The following is an 18,428-nucleotide window of genomic DNA, read 5'->3' as shown; positions in this document are numbered from 1 at the left end:
ACAACCTCCCATTTAAACTGAATAAGCCGATTTAAACAAGCCTCTACAAATCTCCAACTTTATTAAAAAGGACTACCAACGAAACTGAATCCATACCAACCTTTGAGCCGAGGAACAATGGTTTTCAGATACAAGATACTTTTATTGTTGTTAAATAAAAACCAAAATGTTCCAGGTTCAATTATTTAAAACAGCAGGCATCACCAGCTGCAGCTGATGTTATCACTGTTGACCACTTGTATTATGTCCCTCCAGCTTTGTCAACTGAACACACAAAGGCAACATGTCGTCTCCTAAAGGTGAGTTACATGGCGCCTGGGCTGCAGGGATGTATGACACAATCTGAGTGACTAAGATCCACAAGGTCAGAAGCACTAACAGCAACGTGCTAATCATGAACCAGGCTGACGCAAAGTTGACTTATTAACTGCTTATTAGGAGTAACATAAATACACCTGTGACCCTTGGAAAACAACGTAAAGCATTATGCAGATCATACAGTTTTCCATGATAACTGATTCACGGTAGACAACAGGCACAATTCCCTATATAGTGGTGATGGAACTATATATATAAATAACAATTTCACTACATTTGTAGGAACACTTCTAGATCTAAATCTATCCTAGACTATCCTGAAATAGCAGGCTATCTGCATTAAAAACACCTTCAGGAAATGGACCGATGCTGACTGTGACCTCTTTTCTTCATTTACAGAGTTAGACAGTGAGTCATTCAGTCAGTGAAGTCCCAATTCTGAAAACTCGTAAAAAAGTATTTAAAAAAAGGTATTAGCATATCCATAGACAGGGTGAATGTGTCTAATTGCATTGTGACCATTTGTGACATTTCTCAGAAACATTCACTTTATTAGAGTCCACACAGTTTTCTGCAAGACAATTCCACTGGCTTTCAACCTCTGCTCCTCTCTCATCCACAGGTGCTGCTATTGACCTTGATGCAGACTTTGTATATGGTAGGTAACTCCAACCGCCAGTGCTCTAAACATTTTTTTTAGAAAGCATAGCAAACTGAGAGAGGAGGGTGTGAGAGAAATGGGGGATATGATGACGTTGATGATGTGGTGACAGTGTCCTATGTGAATTTGTAGACTACCATACACTCCGTGTTGGAGGTCTGGTGTTCGCTGGGGTCATTGTGTTCCTTTCCTTCTTCCTGTTGGCAGGTAAATCAACAACCACATCCAGAGTTTGTGTGTTTTTGTGAATGTGCTCAAGTTTGCATGTGTGTTTGGCTGAAAGGTATAAGAGTCTGATGTGTGCAGAGAAAACATATGCAAAGACAGAGGGCTAAGGTGCAGTGGGTGTAATATGTTGGAAAGGCTGAGCACTAGAATGACTAGAATCAGATGCATTGTGCCCTTGTGGCTCAGATGTATCTCTGCTCCCATTGTGCAGCTCTCTTTCCTTTGTTGACATTGTCTTTGTTGAAGGAATACACAACAGCTCTGATCTCTGATCACACATTCTCATTTTCCTCCAAAGGCAACAAGATTGCCAACTGTGGCAAATCCAAGGTAAGGAAGTCGGCGTCAAACCTCTGAAATAAAACTATGGCTTTACAGCGACATCTGCTGGTCATACTTAGACAATACAAATAAGTTAATACCAAAGACATCACAGTTTTAACTTCTGCATACTAATTGTTAGATTACAGGATATTTCCTTTAACAACTAAAATCAAAATGAAATGTCATCAATGAAATGAAAAATAAAAATTGCTCTTTTGTCTTCAGCCACGAAAACCTGCTGAAGATGACTGAAGTGTTCAGAACCAACCAGAAACCAAGAAAGGGGTTTCAATCTACCACCACATTGTTGGCTGTTATGTGTGTAAGAATGTGAGACTTTTGTATTAATAAAGTATGCCCAACCTGGTTGTGTTTATGTTTGTGATATCACTGCTGCTCTGAACCTTCAGGATATTAATTATTTTGCAGATCAATACAACACCCAGCATAAATCAACATTGGGCCCCCAACCAGAAGTCAAGTCATTCAGATACACCAACAAAACAAGTTGAAGGAAGAAATGTAAAATTTAGAATTCCAAAATGTGTGAAGTAACAATATAGCTACTATACAAGGCAAGCACCAAAACATGTAATATAGACCACAAGAGAAAGTTGTAGCAGGTGTGGTAGCCTAATGAAAATAAATGTGGGGACCATATGAAATATTTCTTCTTCCAATATTATATTGTGTGTGATTATGTATTTATGTGTCCCTTTCATACTTTCAGGTTATTTTCATTTTTCATTTCATTCCTCTTTATTTATTCAGGGAAGGTCAATTGAGAGCGAGCTCTCTTTTTCAATGACGCCCTGATTACAAAAACACAATTATACGATATACAAGGTCATGATTCACAATTACATACAGGTTGTAAAACATTTGATAATACGTTTTTAAAACTATCTAAGGAAATAAGATGATCCAGTTTCAGACAGTTTTGTAGGTTATTCCACTTTTGGGGGGCATAAAACTGAAAGGCAGTCTTCCCCAATTCTGTCCTGATACTGGGAATTTGTAAAACCAAGTTGTCCTGTGAACGAGTGTGTAAGTTACAGATTCTAAGTGAGATTAAGCTAGTAAAATAAACAGGTAAATTTCAAGTAAAGCTTTGTAAATAAAAACCATGCAATGTTGTTCCCTCCTTACACTTAAGGATGGCCATCCAACCTTATTATAAAGAACACAGTGATGGGTTCGGAACACATCTCCAGTAATAAAAGGAAGAGAGGAGTGATAAAGTGCATCCAGGGATTTCAATGTGGAGAGAGCAGCATGCATGTAAATTACATCACCGTAATCAAGTGCAGATAAGAAAATGGCCTGAACAAGTTCTTCTCTACATTCCATTGACAGACAAGATCTATTACGATACAAGAATGATAATTTTCCCTTAAGTTTTTTGATAAGATCAGAGATATGGGTTTTAAAAGACAGTTTGTCATCCAAACAAGGTTAAACTAGGTTAAACTAGAATCATAATCAGTTTACATTTATTTTGGTGATTGGTGCAGAATAACATAGCCTACCAGGAAGACAAAATATGAACAAAGATTACAAAATAAGTGAACACTGAAAATACAGCAATAGGATTGGAATGGACTATTTACAACAAAGATGCTGCGATTCACATGTTGCAAACAAATTTGAAGCTGTAGCCTCTAACAGAGAGGTGGTGATTCATGGTAAACGGATCGTGTTCGTCTTCATCGGACCTGCAGTAACAAAAACTACCACAGGGTGGCACAATAAGACCAGCAAGACCAGGAGGAGGAGAAGAAGTTGATCGGTCACAACTTCCCTTGGCAGGTGGAGGCTGGAGGTCTATGGAGGTGAGGTGTGCAGCTGACCGAGGAGAGGGGGGTCAGCTGACCCACCAGCTGACGCACTAAACTGGCGGGAAATGAGGAACAGGACACTTCCTCAAAGGTATCACGTGATCAACATCAGTCTGTCCACACTGTGGCCCCCTACGCTTAAAATCAATGCAAGTTGCAGCAGTCTTCTTTGTTACAGTGAAGGCCTCCGTCATGCATCACTTTTTTTCTCTCCACCACTGCTTTTAAAAGCAAGTGTCGTCCTGCTCCTGCATGAGAGGCAGCTGAGGCCGAGCTGCGAGATCACGAGCTACTGTATTTTCACTGCTGCAGCGCAGATGACAAAGCGCATTAATCATACCGCCAGAAAACTGCGCCTGATTAATTATCCCTGAATAAATAAGTCGTTACAGGGGGAGACAGGAGCTGTCAACTGGGTGAGTCCCAAGGACTCCCTGCTCTCTCTCTGTCTCTCCCTTCTCCTCTCTCCTTTCAGCCTCCTGGATCTGTGTGTGTGTGGGGGAGAAAAAAAAAACAAAAAAGAAAATAACAAGAGACGGAGCTGTAAAAGTTAACACAGCCCCACTGCCAGGCCGTGAAGCAGGCAGGTTTTACCGGTTGGATCCCTCAGGGCTCAGGTCAGCTGCTTTCCATAAGGGCTTCAGTTGAGGTAAGCATGAGAAGCCATTTATCACACAGTTCACTAGAGCTGATAACATCACAGCACCAGGAGGAGGTTTGCAGGACACAACACACACACACACACACACATATGCTGGACAGGTGCTGAGAGGGCTGATCAGTTACTGTTCCCGTAAGCATTTAAGAAGCTCTACTGGTAGGTAGGTAGCTGCTGAGGCAGTGGCTGTCATGGAGACTGAAGAGAAACAAGTGGATGAAGTGTGTGCTCCTTGTGTGGTTTGACACAGTATTTTTAAGGGCAAGCTGTGGACAAAGTGACCAGAGCACTTCAGTGACAGAGGATGCATATACTGTGGGAGGTCGTCCCATCACAGTTTACATAATTCTGCATGTTGTTCATCTGCAGTTTGGGTTCAAATTGTCAGTCTAAGGTTGTCTAGGTCATCTCATGTTGTTTTTCCGAAAACTCACAAAGTGCTGATGACGGAAGTTTTTTCACGGCTGACAAATGCTGATAACTGGCTTTCAACTTAATACGACCAACCTCTGTGGCAGTTGTAGTGAGCAGTTCCACAGCTCATTTGATATTTGCATTCATTTGTTTACCCCACGTCCTTCTCATTTGGCTATATCTGTTGCTTTAGTCTGTCTCTTAGTGCTCTTCTTTACCACCTCGGCCTCTTTATGCCTCTCAGCCCAAAGTGCATTGTGTTTTGTTTCCGTGGCTATTAATCCTAAAAGAAAGCCATAAAATGTTGAATCAAGAAAATCAAAGACCTAAACTTACACTAACAGGAGTAAGCTGTAGCCTATATTTGTTGTGGACCATCTTTAGCCGAGGACGAGACGTTGCAGTGAATATTAACAGCCAAGATGAACTTCACTTGACTTAACTTGTATCAGGGATTGACTCAGAAGATTAATCAATACTGACAACAATCACTAGCTGCAGCCCTGCTGGTCAGTCGGATCAATTCATTGCTGAGTTTGGTCTTTTCACAGGAGTCAATAGTAGTTATATTTACTTCCCAGGTTACTCCACAGTTTAACAAAGCAGTTGTCATTGTCACCAGACCAACTAAGCATACAAACCAAAATAAACACAGGCTGTAAAAGATGAGCAGTGATACATATCTTGAATTCTTGTCGATATTTGTCACAGTTGCAGAAACCGGAGCATTTAGTGCTTAACAAGGTCTTCTCTGTTGTGGAGTGGCAATATATTTTACATCTGTCAGCAGCATGTCCACTCATTTTGTTGTTAGAGAGGTCCCGTAGTAGTGTGTGTGACTGGTGAACCGGTGAGGGAGACGCACAGGAGTGTTAAAGCGTGGGAAAGTGATAAGATCAAAGCACAGAGGGTCAAGATGGAAAGTCTGCCCTCAGCTCAGCTCCGCAACGTCCTTTCACACCTGCCAGCTCTCTCTCTCTCTCTCTCCCTCTCCCTCTCTCTCTCTCCCTCTGTCTCTCAGGCACCAGTCTATTGTTGACTCGATGTAATGTAACAGACCAGAACTACAAAGATATGAGTGTAAACAGCACTTTATTTCTGTTTGTTCATCCTTTATTTATACAATGCTCATCTAAAATGCCCTGGAGACTTTGCCACAGTTGGATGTAACGGAACAACGTCTACATGCACAATTCTACTACAGCACATTGAAGAGATGAAAGGTTTCACTTTAAGCGAACCCCACGATGAGGAAATTGATGAATGGACAAATTGTTGTATCATACGCCTTATTTTCTTGTCACATAGATGATTTACTATTAAAGGGATAGTTCAACATTTTGGCAAATTAGCCCATTGCCATAATCCCTATAGTAGATTCGTTACCTTTAATTGTCTGTGCAAGCTTTTTTTTTTTTTTTTTTTTTATATATATATATTTTTTTCCCTTTTTTAACAAACAAACAGACATATCACACACACACAAAAGGAAGACAAAACAAAACAAAGGAACAGACCAACCAACCATCCAACAGACAAACAAACAGAAATCAAATTGCCCATTTTGGCAGGTGTCTCAACTGAAAAAATATGACCTTGGGGAGTAAAGTTCCAAAAACAAAAAAGAAGAGAACAGCTGAGAGTATTTTTTACCTGCCAAGATAGTAATTCATGGTTACAAAACAAAATACAACAAGAGGACAAAAAACAAACAAACTTAGCAGTAGGTTCGTTACCTTTATTTGTCGGTGCAAGCTATTTTTAGAACGGCGGAGCAGAGCTGCGAGCTGGTCAGAGCTACACTACGGAGGCTAATGGGACTTTTTGGGTTCCCTCATCAAACTCATGAAATACACAATCCAACAACTCCAAAACGCTCTCGTGGACAATTTGTGACCTGCACATTCATTCACCACGCTATGACGGAACGGAACATTACGAGATGGAGTTGTTTTCGAGGTAAATTCATGCAAAATTGCTGATGCACGTTCCCGTCGGGGGCAATTTGCCTCCAAAACAACTCTGTCTCATAACGTTCTGTTATTATCTCCTAGCGTGGTGAATGTGCAGGTCACAACTTGTCCACCAGAGCGTTTTGGAGTTGTTGGATTGTGTATTTGATGAGTTTGGTGAGGGAAACCAAGAAATCCCATGAGCCTCCGTAGCGTAGCTCTGAGCAGCTCACGGCTCTGCTCCGCCGTTCTAAAATAGCTTGCACCGACAAATAAAGGTAATGAACCTACTCCTAAAACTATAGGGATTATGGCAATGGGCCAATTTGCCAAAATGTTGAACTATCCTTTTAAGTTGTTTGAGTATTGTGAAGTTTGTTCACACTGGCTATAGAGGGATCAAACCTGTAAGACAGGTGTTAATATGTGTGTGTACTAGAAATGGACAGTGCAGTTGAGTTAATAAGTGGAGTGTGGTATTAAACATATTTTAGTGTATGGTCAATAACTACAGCATGGCTACTTTAAAGGACAATTCCAGGCGAATTCAACTCGGGGGTGTATTTTCATATAATTTTAGGTCTAAAAGAAGGAATCTGAAGATTTTCAGTTTAATCGCTCCTGTTTTGCGGTAGTTGTGTCTGTCCCCGCATCGCCACGGCAGCAATGAATGGGAGTGGATGTAAGTTCCGCTGTTTAGACTGTTTACATCCCTCAAAGCCGCAATTTTTTTCCACAGACAGCGTCAGATGGCGACTCAAACATGCACCCAGAATATTTATTTACTTCAAGCAAGCCGACATATTTGTAAAACTAGATCTAATTCAAAGTCTCCTGGAGTCTCGCGCGAGACCCAGTTGCCGTGCTCGGTGTGTTCACGTGCAGTGGGAAAAGCTCCCGTTTGTGTCATAAACACAGGAATATCAACTCTTTACTTGCTTCAAGTAAAAAAAACTTCTCGGTGCATGTTTGAGTAGCCACCTGATGCTGTCTGTGGAAAAAAATGTACACTTCAAGCAAGTAAAGAGTTGATATTCCTGTGTTTATGACACAAGCGGTAGCTCCTACTGCGCCTGAATACACCAGCACTGCAACTTCGGGCTCGCGCGAGACTCCAGGAGACTTTGAATTAGATCTAGTTTTACAAACATGTCGGTTTGCTTGAAGTAAATAAACTTCTCGGTGCATGTTTGAGTCGCCATCTGACGCTGTCTGTGGAAAAAAATTGCGGCTTTGAGGGATGTAAACAGTCTAAACAGCGGAACTTACATCCACTCCCATTCATTGCTGCCGTGGCGATGTGGGGACAGACACAGCTACCGCAAAACAGGAGCGATTAAACTGAAAATCTTCAGATTCCTTCTTTTAGACCTAAAATGATAGGAAAATACACCCCCGAGTTGAATTCGCCTGGAATTGTCCTTTAACCTGTTAGTGGCTTCGGGGTGAGGACTTGCTTTGACTTCCTCACAGTCACTATTGTAATGTCTGGTGGTGTGATGTCATCATTCCTTTACAAACATACATTTAGTCGTGGCACCAAAACCTCAATATCACTCAATAATCAATAATCAATAATGTGAAACAGAGACTTTTTTCAGGGGCCCGAGTATTTGGTGACACAGGGTTTTTTTTTTACCCACTTGCCAACTCTCCAACAGGGACAATCTTGTAATTGCAAGATAGTGTTTACAGTCACACTAGGTTAAAACACACTGGATGAATGAGACACTTTTGTTAGAAGAACATTGTTTAGTTATCTTTTTTATCGATCTTGCACTTTACAAATATTTGTAAATAACAATGTACACTTTCCAAATATGTGGATAACTGTCTATACATATGTGTGTGTATATATTTGGCATAGATAACTGGCAGGCTGGACTTTTGGCGCGGATGAAGTCACAGCCACCAACGAGTCTGCCCCACTGAGAACTTTGCCAGGATACAGGAAATGCAGCAGTGTGAGATCCTCTAATGATAACGTCTTTAATTGTGACCACTGGGTGTCACCAGATATCTCTGATCAATATCTCTGTACCAGCCACAACCAGATCCATCTGACTAAAGTCTTTTAATATATTCAAATACCAACATAAATATTAATCCTTTACTGAGCTGCTCAGTTTTTTTTTCATTCTTCTCGTTATGCTCGAGGATCACAGTTGAAGTCAGAAAGTGTGTTTGTGTGTCACCCACTGAGGAGCTGGAGCAGCGGGTCTCTGGGTTGGTCCTACAGAGGACGCCTCCAGCGGCAGCCATCTTGGAAGTGGTGGTATCGCCCTGGCACGGTATGTTTTTGTCTGCGGGCGTTTTGTCTGCCTCAGAATTGCGTCGTTTCTCCTCTCTCTCTCCCAATTTTTTTTCCCCTCCTCTTTCTCATTTTCAATCTCATCCCCTCTCTCTTTCTCTCTCCCTACATCTCCCTTGCCTCTCCTTCTCAGCCATGCAAATAGTCTCATTTGCAAATGTGGAAAAACAAGTGGGGGGAGAGAAAAAAAAGGAGAGAAATGGAGAGATGAACCTCCAGCCGAAGAAGGAGCACCCCCCCCCCCCCCCCCCCCTCACTACCATCACCACCACACACACACACACCACCTCCGCCCCTCGCCCCATCCTCTCGTTATCCTCCCCAGCTCATTTGAATAAATTAACACCCCTTGATGTCTAGTGTGCACATGCACGTACTCTCGTGCAAAAAAACACACACATTCGCCAGTGTGCACAAACTCAACCTAATACACACACACACACACACACACACACGGACGAAAACACATGTGCACACGCGTTCGACTGTTGGGTAGAAAGTGCAGCCAGAAATATACTGTAGTACGTCCTGCGTCTTCTCTGCTGCCTCTCTCGCACGCACGCACGCGCACACGTCCTCTGATGTGCTGATACACTCTCACACATCTGCCACAACAGTCACGCATGCTTGGTTAAAGATAAACACACTCCATTGGTTGGCGCCTTCCTGTTAATGTACTGCAGCATGGTGGTGCGAGGTTCATTATTTGCCTAATGCAGATGCTCGTTCATACACAGCAGCACCCCCCCCCCCCCCCCCTTGCAGAAGAACAGGGGCTTCTGCTGGGCTTCTCAAAGTCCGTCCGCACCGCCGTGATGACGAGGCTTTAAAAGGATCATAACTCGTCTGTTTGACCCACCGGTAGAATGATTTACCCTGCAGCTCCTCAGCCACCATCCGCCATCATCATCATCTCCCCCCCCCCTGACCTTGCAGGGAGCTAAGCAGCGGTAGTGCCCTCACCCCTTCTCCTAATTCTGACCTTGCCAAGGTTTCATTGGGCTGGGGGCTGTGCATTAATACTGGATACATTAGCGTTAATATGATCCTAGCATGTAGTCGGTGCCTGGGGGGGGGAGCTGTGATTGTCTGAGCATTAACATTAACATCCACATTAACTTATCTGCCTCATCACTCTCTCTGTCTGCCCCTCTCCGCGGCGCGCTCCGTTTCTCCCCTGCCCTCGCTCGCTTGCCTGCCCGCCTCTTTCTCAGTCAACAAACTCTCTTCCTCTTGCACTCCTCCTCCTCCTCCTCCTCCTCCTCCCCTCGCTTCCCACCTCCTTCCCTATCTCCAGGCAACGATGGAGCGGAGTGATGGAGATGAGTCACATGTTGCTGTGTTTTTTTTTTTTTTTTTTTTTTAGTGGTGTGGTGTGGTGGCAGCCTGTCCTGGGTCCTGTCCTCGCAGAGAGTCACAAGAGCTGTCTGGGAGCTGCTTGCCTTTTCTCTGGCCCTGGCTGGCCCAGCTCAGCCCTGTCAGCCCCCATGATGATCACTGGCTGACATACAGTACAACCTGCTTGGTGCTGTCAGGCCGACTCACATCAGCCCCTTAACCGGCTTGCCACGCTGCCTTTTTTGAAGTCCTGTGACAGAGACTTCATGTGTCGCCACACTGGGCTCGCTGGGTGGAGCTTTGGTGTGTGTATATTCAGTTTTTGAGCGTCAAGGTGTTGGATGCAGTTATATGACCACTTTGTCACCGGGGTGCAGATTACGCGATGCACAGACGGGTTATATTCCCCGAGGGCTGTCACATTTAAATAGTGCCCATCGCCCTCAGCATACACTATAGACAGCACTTTTAGACTTGAATTATGGTTCCCGGTGCGGGGAAGTGCATAAAGCTGAAAAATGCATTCATCTATAAAAAGAATTTTCGAGTACACATCTGGATGCACAGAATATATTACAGAAGTGCTCCTGTGCACACTCTGTATATGTCCCTGTCGTTTGGTGGTGTGTGTGTGTGTGTTTGTATACGTTTTGTGGGTCTGTTTTTGAGAGAGAGGAAGAGAGAGAGAGAGAGACAGAGAGGGTGCGTGGGTGTGTGTGTTTCCACCTGTTACATAATAGAGAGAGTGGAGGCAGAGTGTGCTGCCACACTTCAGTGGGAGTGAGAGAGGCCACAGCTTGCCTCAGCTCCATTCCACAACCAGGACTACTTTTGGTCCCGACACTCTCAAAACACCACGTTACACCAGTGTGTGTGTGTATGTGTGTGTGTGTGTGTGTGAGAGAGAGTGAGAGATGGCGGAGGTTAGAAGAGAGTTTGTGTTAAGTAGAAGGTGTTTGATGTCAGATAAGTGTGACTAAGTGGACAATGAGTGGGGTCTCGCTGGTTGGGCTGAAATGAATGAACAACAATCGTCGGTGCTTTGGTGTTTATTTTGCTGCGTGTTGCTGGTTCAGGTGATGAACTGAGCCTCTGCAGTGCTGGAATCTCAGGCTCATTGATTTAGAGATTGTCTATACTGTTTATCCACGCAGGGTCAGTGGAGCCCATCCCAGCTGACACAGGGCGTGGGTGGGGGTACACTCTGGACAGGTCGCCAGTCTATCGCACGGCTGAAATAGAGGAAATTTATTTATTTTTATTCTTTAAAAGTACAGTATAGGATCAGTTGCATCATACTGACACTTTCTCAGGTGTGGCACCCGCTGTTTTGGATATTGAAAACACCCAGACTTAACAGAGTAATCCCAGCTCTGAAGTTAGGTGTTCAGACTGTGTCCTGGTCAGGTGCTGGGGCTGCAGTATAAATACATGCAAAACAGTCTTGTGTGAGAGCAAAGCTTGAAGGTTCCCTCTTCACATCTCTTTTAAGTCTGTTTAACTGACAGTGGCCTTCAAGATTTTAGCTGCACTTGTAAGGCAATAATGCAGTTGGTTTTTTAGGACCTACTGTATATTAATGATTTAATGTAACTTAACTGTATCTAAATAAGAGAACTTAAAGCAGAAGTAAGCGATCCGGTCGTTTTGGCTAACTTCTTGTCAGCCGATAGAGTTAGCAGTCCCCGCCCTCGTCCCTACGTCACCACATTCACGCGCATCCCTTGGCTGCACACACAGAGAGGACCGCCCCTTTATGCTGTTCTCTCTCCTCATTGGATGAAGGTTGTAGGATACAAGGAAAGTTTTCTCCTCGGCTTACAGCAGAGCAGAGTGACTGAAAAACCCGTGTTTGGACCAAACACTCTATATAAGTGATTGCTGTCTGAAGATATAACTATTTAAGACTTATATTAACATAAATATTCCGCTTACTTCTGCTTTAAGTCAGTAACCAAAGAAGTTGACCCTGATCAGTGTAAACACTCAGGGTACAGACCAATTTAAAATAAAATCACAGTAGGACACTGATAGTCTGTTATAAATAAAGTTTAAATTTCTTAATATCAAAAACTAATTTCTGCCACCGTGTTGTAGTCAAAAAGGTGCAGTGCACATTCTCATCCTCCCCTTCACGGAAGCGGAGGCTGCATCTTCTGTGCGCTCCCCATCCTCCTCCTCCTCCTCCTCCTCCTCCTCCTCCTCCTCCTCCTCCTCCTCCTCCTCAGCTGGAAACCGCTCCTGCAAAATTCCCACGGTCTTTTCCAGCTTTACAGCGGCACATTATGGTGGCGTGGACAATCTCATTCTCACATCTTGCGCTCGCCCCTCCACAGACTCAGACAGTGACTGATGACTTATGGAAATTCTGAAGTAGATTTGCATGGAGGGGGATATGCGCAGAAATTGTCCTCCAAGCGCTGTTTTCTGAACTTGTTTGCATAAAAACAAGTAAGACCGGATTTTTTTCTTCTTCTTCTTTAAGTTCACACTTGTAACTCCATCAACCTATACGGATAAAGGCATCTATCCAGTGCGCGTATAACACAGTGTGGCCCCAGTGGTTTTCGCTCGGTCCCCCACATTAGTGCGTATGGCTCACCTCTCCATCAAGGCGCATCATTAGGATACTAGGGGTGGGGCGACAGCAGCCTGTCCCGGTAAGGGGAGGAGAGAACAGGGAGCAGAGGCGGTACTTTCTCCGCGGCTCGTTTCTCGGCGCTGGAGAGTGTGGGACCAGGGCTGGAGAGAGACCGCCGGGGAGCATCAGCAGAACCAGTCCAGCACGGAGCCTCGCCTGGCCGACCGCTGCGCCGTGCACTCTTCTTGGGGGGACTGCACAACATTCCTGTGAAATATAACTGCTTTTAATGGCATGTGGCTTGTAACTTTACTTCTGCTGTATTCTTTGCAAGAAGGTAGGTTGGAATTGCGTCTCTCTTCAAGTGTCTTGCTTATCTGCATGCCTGTCTCCTCTCCCCTCCAGCGCAGTGCTGAAGTTGGCTGTGCGTATGTATCACCTCATCAGCTTGATAAATATTGTTGGCTTGAATCGGGTTGGATTCACAAAGGAGAGGCAGAGATGTAAAATCAAACTCTAAATCATCTTTTTTGGAGGAAGACAGAACTTTTTCTAAATGTTTGGAGAGGATGCTTTTCCTGGCCAGCCTTCTCTTTTTTCCCCCCTCCTGAACGACTGCTCGGATCCTCTCTCACGTCCTCAGTGTCTCATAATGATGAGCTGATAATATGATTAAAAATGATAAAAGGGGCCGATGACGGGAATTAAAATCAATATGCACTCAATTTGGATGACCGCAGAGGAAATCGCACTGATCTCCTAAAGTGCACACGGTGCTCGTTAAAGATGAAAAAAGACAACGGCATTTGCATTTTGCATGATGAATATGTGGAGGTGTCGTGAATATGGAGGCTGTTGAACAGGAGGAGAGGCTGATAAGGATCTGCAGGCGCGCGCGCGCACGGGTAGACGAGCGACCTCGAGCGCTGATGCTGGCCACAGCTGTAGGGTGTTTACTCGCAAAAGTCCAAAGGGGGGCAAAGAGGGATAGTGTGTGTGGGGTGGGGGAGAGAGAGTTTAATGCGTTTGCTGACTTTTCATCCTTTGCCCCCTAAACAAATAAGGTGCCAGTGTGTGTTTGTGTGTGTGTGTGCGCACATGTGTGCGTGCGCGTAGATGTTTGGAAGGGGAGGGAGGGAGAGAGAGGGGGGAGGAGGAGGGGAGAGGGGGGTCTCCAGGGGTTAAAACATCCTTTGTATCTGTTAATTTTGTTTGGAAGGAAACACTAAAATAGTGCGTAAATGCCAGTTTGTGTGTGTGTGTGCGTGTTGGAAGAGTGCGTGAGGCAACAAGGGTCAATACATTTTATGAGAGACGTGTGAACTGATGCTGGGAGAGAGGGGGGGAGATGGGGAGTGTATTGAGCGCAGGCCTTTAATTTGTAGATAATGTGCCCCAGTTGGATATTTGAAAGACGAGGCCATATATCCCAGTTTATTTTCTTTGATCAGATGTAGGAGTGCCAGTGCATCATGCACACTCACTTGTTATCATCCTCCTGGTCTAATTATTCATCCACCATTTTCTGTGGCACCAGATTCTACTGATTGGCTTCGCTCTAAATACTGCAGATGGGAGAGAATGATTCAGTTGTCTTTCCTTTTTCATTTAAATCTGAAATGCTTTTGCTTTTTGTCTTGTGTGTGAATTTGCGTTACTTCGCAACAACCAAATCTTGACTGTAAAAAAAAAAAACAGATTTTAATTTTCCACCTCCTTTTTATTTATTTATTTATTTTTAACCTGTCTTTTCTTTACGCACCGGTTTGTAAGTGCAGGTGACTGGTTGCGAGGTTTATCAGATTACACATCTGGGATAATCTTAAGCATTAGTTTGTTGTATTGGGCAGGAGGTGTGTTTCACGTATGGTCCTTGTCTCCATCGGTGGCCTTTGCAGTGCCCTCTGCCAGGCTGCAGCTGCGGCGAGGACTTGTGTGCTGTTTTTGTTGTATGTAATTGGATTACAGGGTCTATTTCGATTATACACACTGTACATCGCCCTGTCCCGTGACTGAACGAGATGTGCTCTGTGTGTGTCTGACTGTGTGCATGTGTGTGCGCGTGTGTGTGTGTGTGTGGTGATTGGAGGAGGGTTGGGGGCTGCAAACAGCCAGTGGAGCGGAAAGAGTGCTTGAGATGGGAGAGATGTAGATAACGCAGTGGAAAACAAACTTCCATTTTCCGTTGCTTTTCAGCGCCATGTTCCGCTCATTTTGCACGAATCAGCTGCGATTTGTTGTCTCCTGTAGCAGCTGTGTATTTTAGACACACATGATTTTTTAATCAACTTTATTTTAAGGGGGAAAGGTAGGTCTATTATCATACATGCATATGCATTAGTACTGCGTATTTTCCTGGCTCGGCCGCGCCTCCTAGAATGGCACACAAATCTCTGCTCAACCCCCCCATCAGTGTGAAAACACATTTCAGATCACATCACTGTATTTATTATTATTTTATTTAGATGTAGTTTTTATCTTTTTTTCCCTGTCTTTGATTTGACATTCAGTCGGTCATTACTGGCCGTTTGTTGCTTTGGTTTGGCTGCATATCAGCACACCTGCACCCATGTGTGCAAAGAGGAGGAGGAGGAGGAGGAGGGGGGAGAGGAGAGGGATGGAGAGATGGGTAGATAGACAGATAGATAGAGGGAGAGGAGGAGGAGGAGGAGGAAAGGGGTACACTCATTCTTCTTTGTCATGGTTTGGGAGGTTGCTTGTCATTTTATGGAAATAAAATTGAGACAAACTCAGCTGAGACTGAGGGAGAATCAGATTTTTTTTAGGCCTGACAGGCCAGAACGGGGCCTGAGAGATTGGAGAAGGCTAAAATAATTATAACAATTAATATATTTTTAAAAATCAAATAGAAAGGAGAAAGTATTTAGCTGCTGAATTTAAGGACTTTCAATCAGTAATTGTAGAAATCTTAAAAGGAGCTTGTCGTTGGAGTGATCGAGTTGGAGGGAGAGCTCTTGCTATAATTATTTCATCAATTAATGTGATTCCGGTTTTATCCAGTTTCGGTCGACAGGCCTCCTGCAACACACACTCGACATTAAAATGGATATTGACTGTGCGGATCCCTGCGTACATGTAAAACACTTTTGCTCCTGTGTGCGTGCACTTTATTTGTGCATGTGATGCACTAAGCGTCATGTTTTCGCCTTTCTCATCATGTATTTACACCCATAGCAGTGTGTGTGGATTTAATGCTGTCAATTAATGCCACCATTTATTTTCACTGACTCCAGTAAAACAAACAAACAAAATATACAATATATTCCATGGTGGTGTGGACATCTCATCGTGGTTCAGACTTCTTTTTCCCTTTCCTTTTTTTTTTTTTTTTTTTTTTTTTACAAGAGGGGCTCCTGTGTGTTCTTGAGACCGGCGTTGAGTCGCTCATCTGAGGCGTTGCAGACCATGAGCTGTGTGTGTGTGTGTGTGTGTGTGTGTGTGTGTGTGTGTGTGTGTGTGTGTGTGTGTGTGTGTGTGTGTGTGTGTGTGTGTGTGTGTGTGTGTGTGTGTGTGTGTGTGTGTGTGTGAAAATTTGGAATCAAAACAGATACCGACTGGAGAGGAGTGCTTGGAGGGGGAGCCCAGTAATTGCGGTATGAGTCAGACTCTGGTGGCTACACCAGGCTACACTCGCACGTTGCGCTCAGAGTTGTTGCGTCTGGCTTGGATGAGGCTTCAGTTGCTGATGGAAATAGCAGCTATGGCAGGAAGTCTGAACTTGTTTTTCCTCCCTCCTCTGTTTTTTTTTTTTTTTGAATATCACGCTGTCAAAATCAAATCCAAGTGAATTTGGTGACCTGGAGGTGTTGGCACTGTGTGACACTTACAGTTCAAGATCCTACTGTTTTGCTCCGTAAAGTAAAAGCGCAGGTGTAATGCAGTGCATGTGCAGTTTCTGGAGTGACAGGTTGTGTATGCAGGAGTTTTTGATGTTTTTGTTTACAAAGCGCTTTTGCGTAATTTCTGTGCCATACATGGCTGTAAAAGCTGAGACAAGCTTTCCTCGGTTCTACGGTTTTACGCGCTTACCACCAGGCCTACAAATAAAGATTTTGTTTACATAATTAACAAACTTATACCGAATTGATACCTATTATTTAAGATGGCACAGTATCCATAACACACGGAGGTGAAAAAACCCCAAGGCCATCGTGTGTCTTATTTCTTCCCGCTGTGCCTGCGCAGCTCGTCGGTTGTCTTGGAGAGAGTGTCACAGCTTCATGTCACTCTCACGTTAACTCACCTGCCTCGTCGTGCTCTGGCGGGCAAAGCCTGTTTTCATTGTCAAGTGCTGGAGCCGTGCGCTTGGCACAACCAACGGCAGCACAAAAACTTCTGAACGAGTCAATCGGTCTCATGTCCAGGCTGAACATTTTGTTGATTCTTGTGACAAGCACTGAAGACGTGTTAAAGCAGATTCATGCACAGTTTATCAAGATAGGCGATTCGTTGTGCAAACTGATCTGTTGGATTTTCAACCCTCTTGAGTAATATGAGATTGTGAGTTAACAACAGTAGTGCAGGTCTGGGCATGGCACTGTAAATGGATAATCTTGCTTTAGAGGGATCGAAAACAATCTGAGCGTTTCCATTGGGCTCAAATGTCTGACTGTTTGTCCTTATCCAGTTGTAGATCATATAATCCATAGTAACAGCATGGTTGTTGCACTAAACTGTCACGCACACAAGTTGTTTTTGACCCCTCCGCTCAACAGGTCTTATGCACCACAGCAGTGTCCGGTAGCTCTCCAGTAGGCTCAGAGAAAGATTGATGGCTATAAGTCACACACACCACAGCGCACAAAAATCAAACAAGCACACAAAACAATCACACTTCAGCATCTCACAATCAACTCCCTGTTTCACTCTGCTCCTCTTCCTCTCTCTCTTGTGTTCTGCTTACTATCAAACAATTTATGGCCCTGTCTCTGAGGGAGAATAGGGAGGGGAGAAAAACACATCTCTACAAATCTGACACTCACTTCAACAGCGGAAATCATCTTTTTGAAGTGGGAGATGTGAATTTTCAAATGCTGAAATGGCTGCCTAATATTTTACTGACACTGCACAAACTGTGTATAGGGGTTGTTTAACATCCCCTTCCTCCTTTCCCTGTATATATATATGTGTGTGTGTGTTTGTGCATAGAGTGTATCATAGCATGCAGTCCGTCTTTCTTGACTCCAGTGTGTCTCCCAGTGAAATGACAACATGTTAGAAATTCTTTTCTTTTCTGACTGCACAGAAAAGCAGACAGATTGTCATTCAACCCTAAAGCATATCTCACTCTGGAGTCATTGTATAGTAATCAAACATGATCATATCTCTTGCCTATTATGTTCTGTCATTTTTCTGTTGCATCACTACAAAGACTGTTTTCCACTGGCTTCAGCGCTTCAGCTGTTATTTGGCCTGAATGTGTTTTGTGCGCTGTTATCTGTAGTGCTACATTGTTCAGCGAACAGGAAATCTACTCGCTATTATGAACGTATATGTGCAATCTGAAATGTATTTATGTGACTTTGTATGTGTGTGTTTGAAGGAGAGAAAGAGTGCGAGCGGGAGGGAGAAGGAGAGGGATTTATAACCCTGTTTTTCTATGCACGTGATGGTATGCATCTCACTGTGTGCGTGTGTGTGTGTGTGTGTGTGTGTGAGTGAATGAATGTAGATGAGACAGAAAAAGCTGCATTATGCATAGCGGTTCACCATAGGCAATATCCTTGCTTCTCCAGCATACATATTCATACTCCATTTTCATATCCACTGCAAAAACAGGAAAAA

The 18,428-nt window shown here is 43.8% G+C and overlaps 1 long non-coding RNA gene across 1 annotated transcript; it reads left to right on the top strand.

Annotated features, from left to right (window-relative positions):
* Positions 1 to 252: 252 nt before the first annotated feature.
* Positions 253 to 1,873, top strand: LOC310995375. The gene is made up of 5 exons (XR_014595827.1): positions 253 to 299; positions 941 to 976; positions 1,112 to 1,186; positions 1,506 to 1,537; positions 1,757 to 1,873. It is a non-coding gene; the product is annotated as an uncharacterized lncRNA (long non-coding RNA).
* The last annotated feature ends 16,555 nt before the right edge of the window (positions 1,874 to 18,428 follow it).

This window comes from Trachurus trachurus (assembly GCF_905171665.1).
Source record: "Trachurus trachurus genome assembly, chromosome: 13".
In the NCBI taxonomy this organism is placed as follows: Eukaryota; Metazoa; Chordata; class Actinopteri; order Carangiformes; family Carangidae; genus Trachurus; species Trachurus trachurus.
Note: the sequence above shows the minus strand (reverse complement) of the source record. Positions and strands in the feature narration are given on the sequence as shown.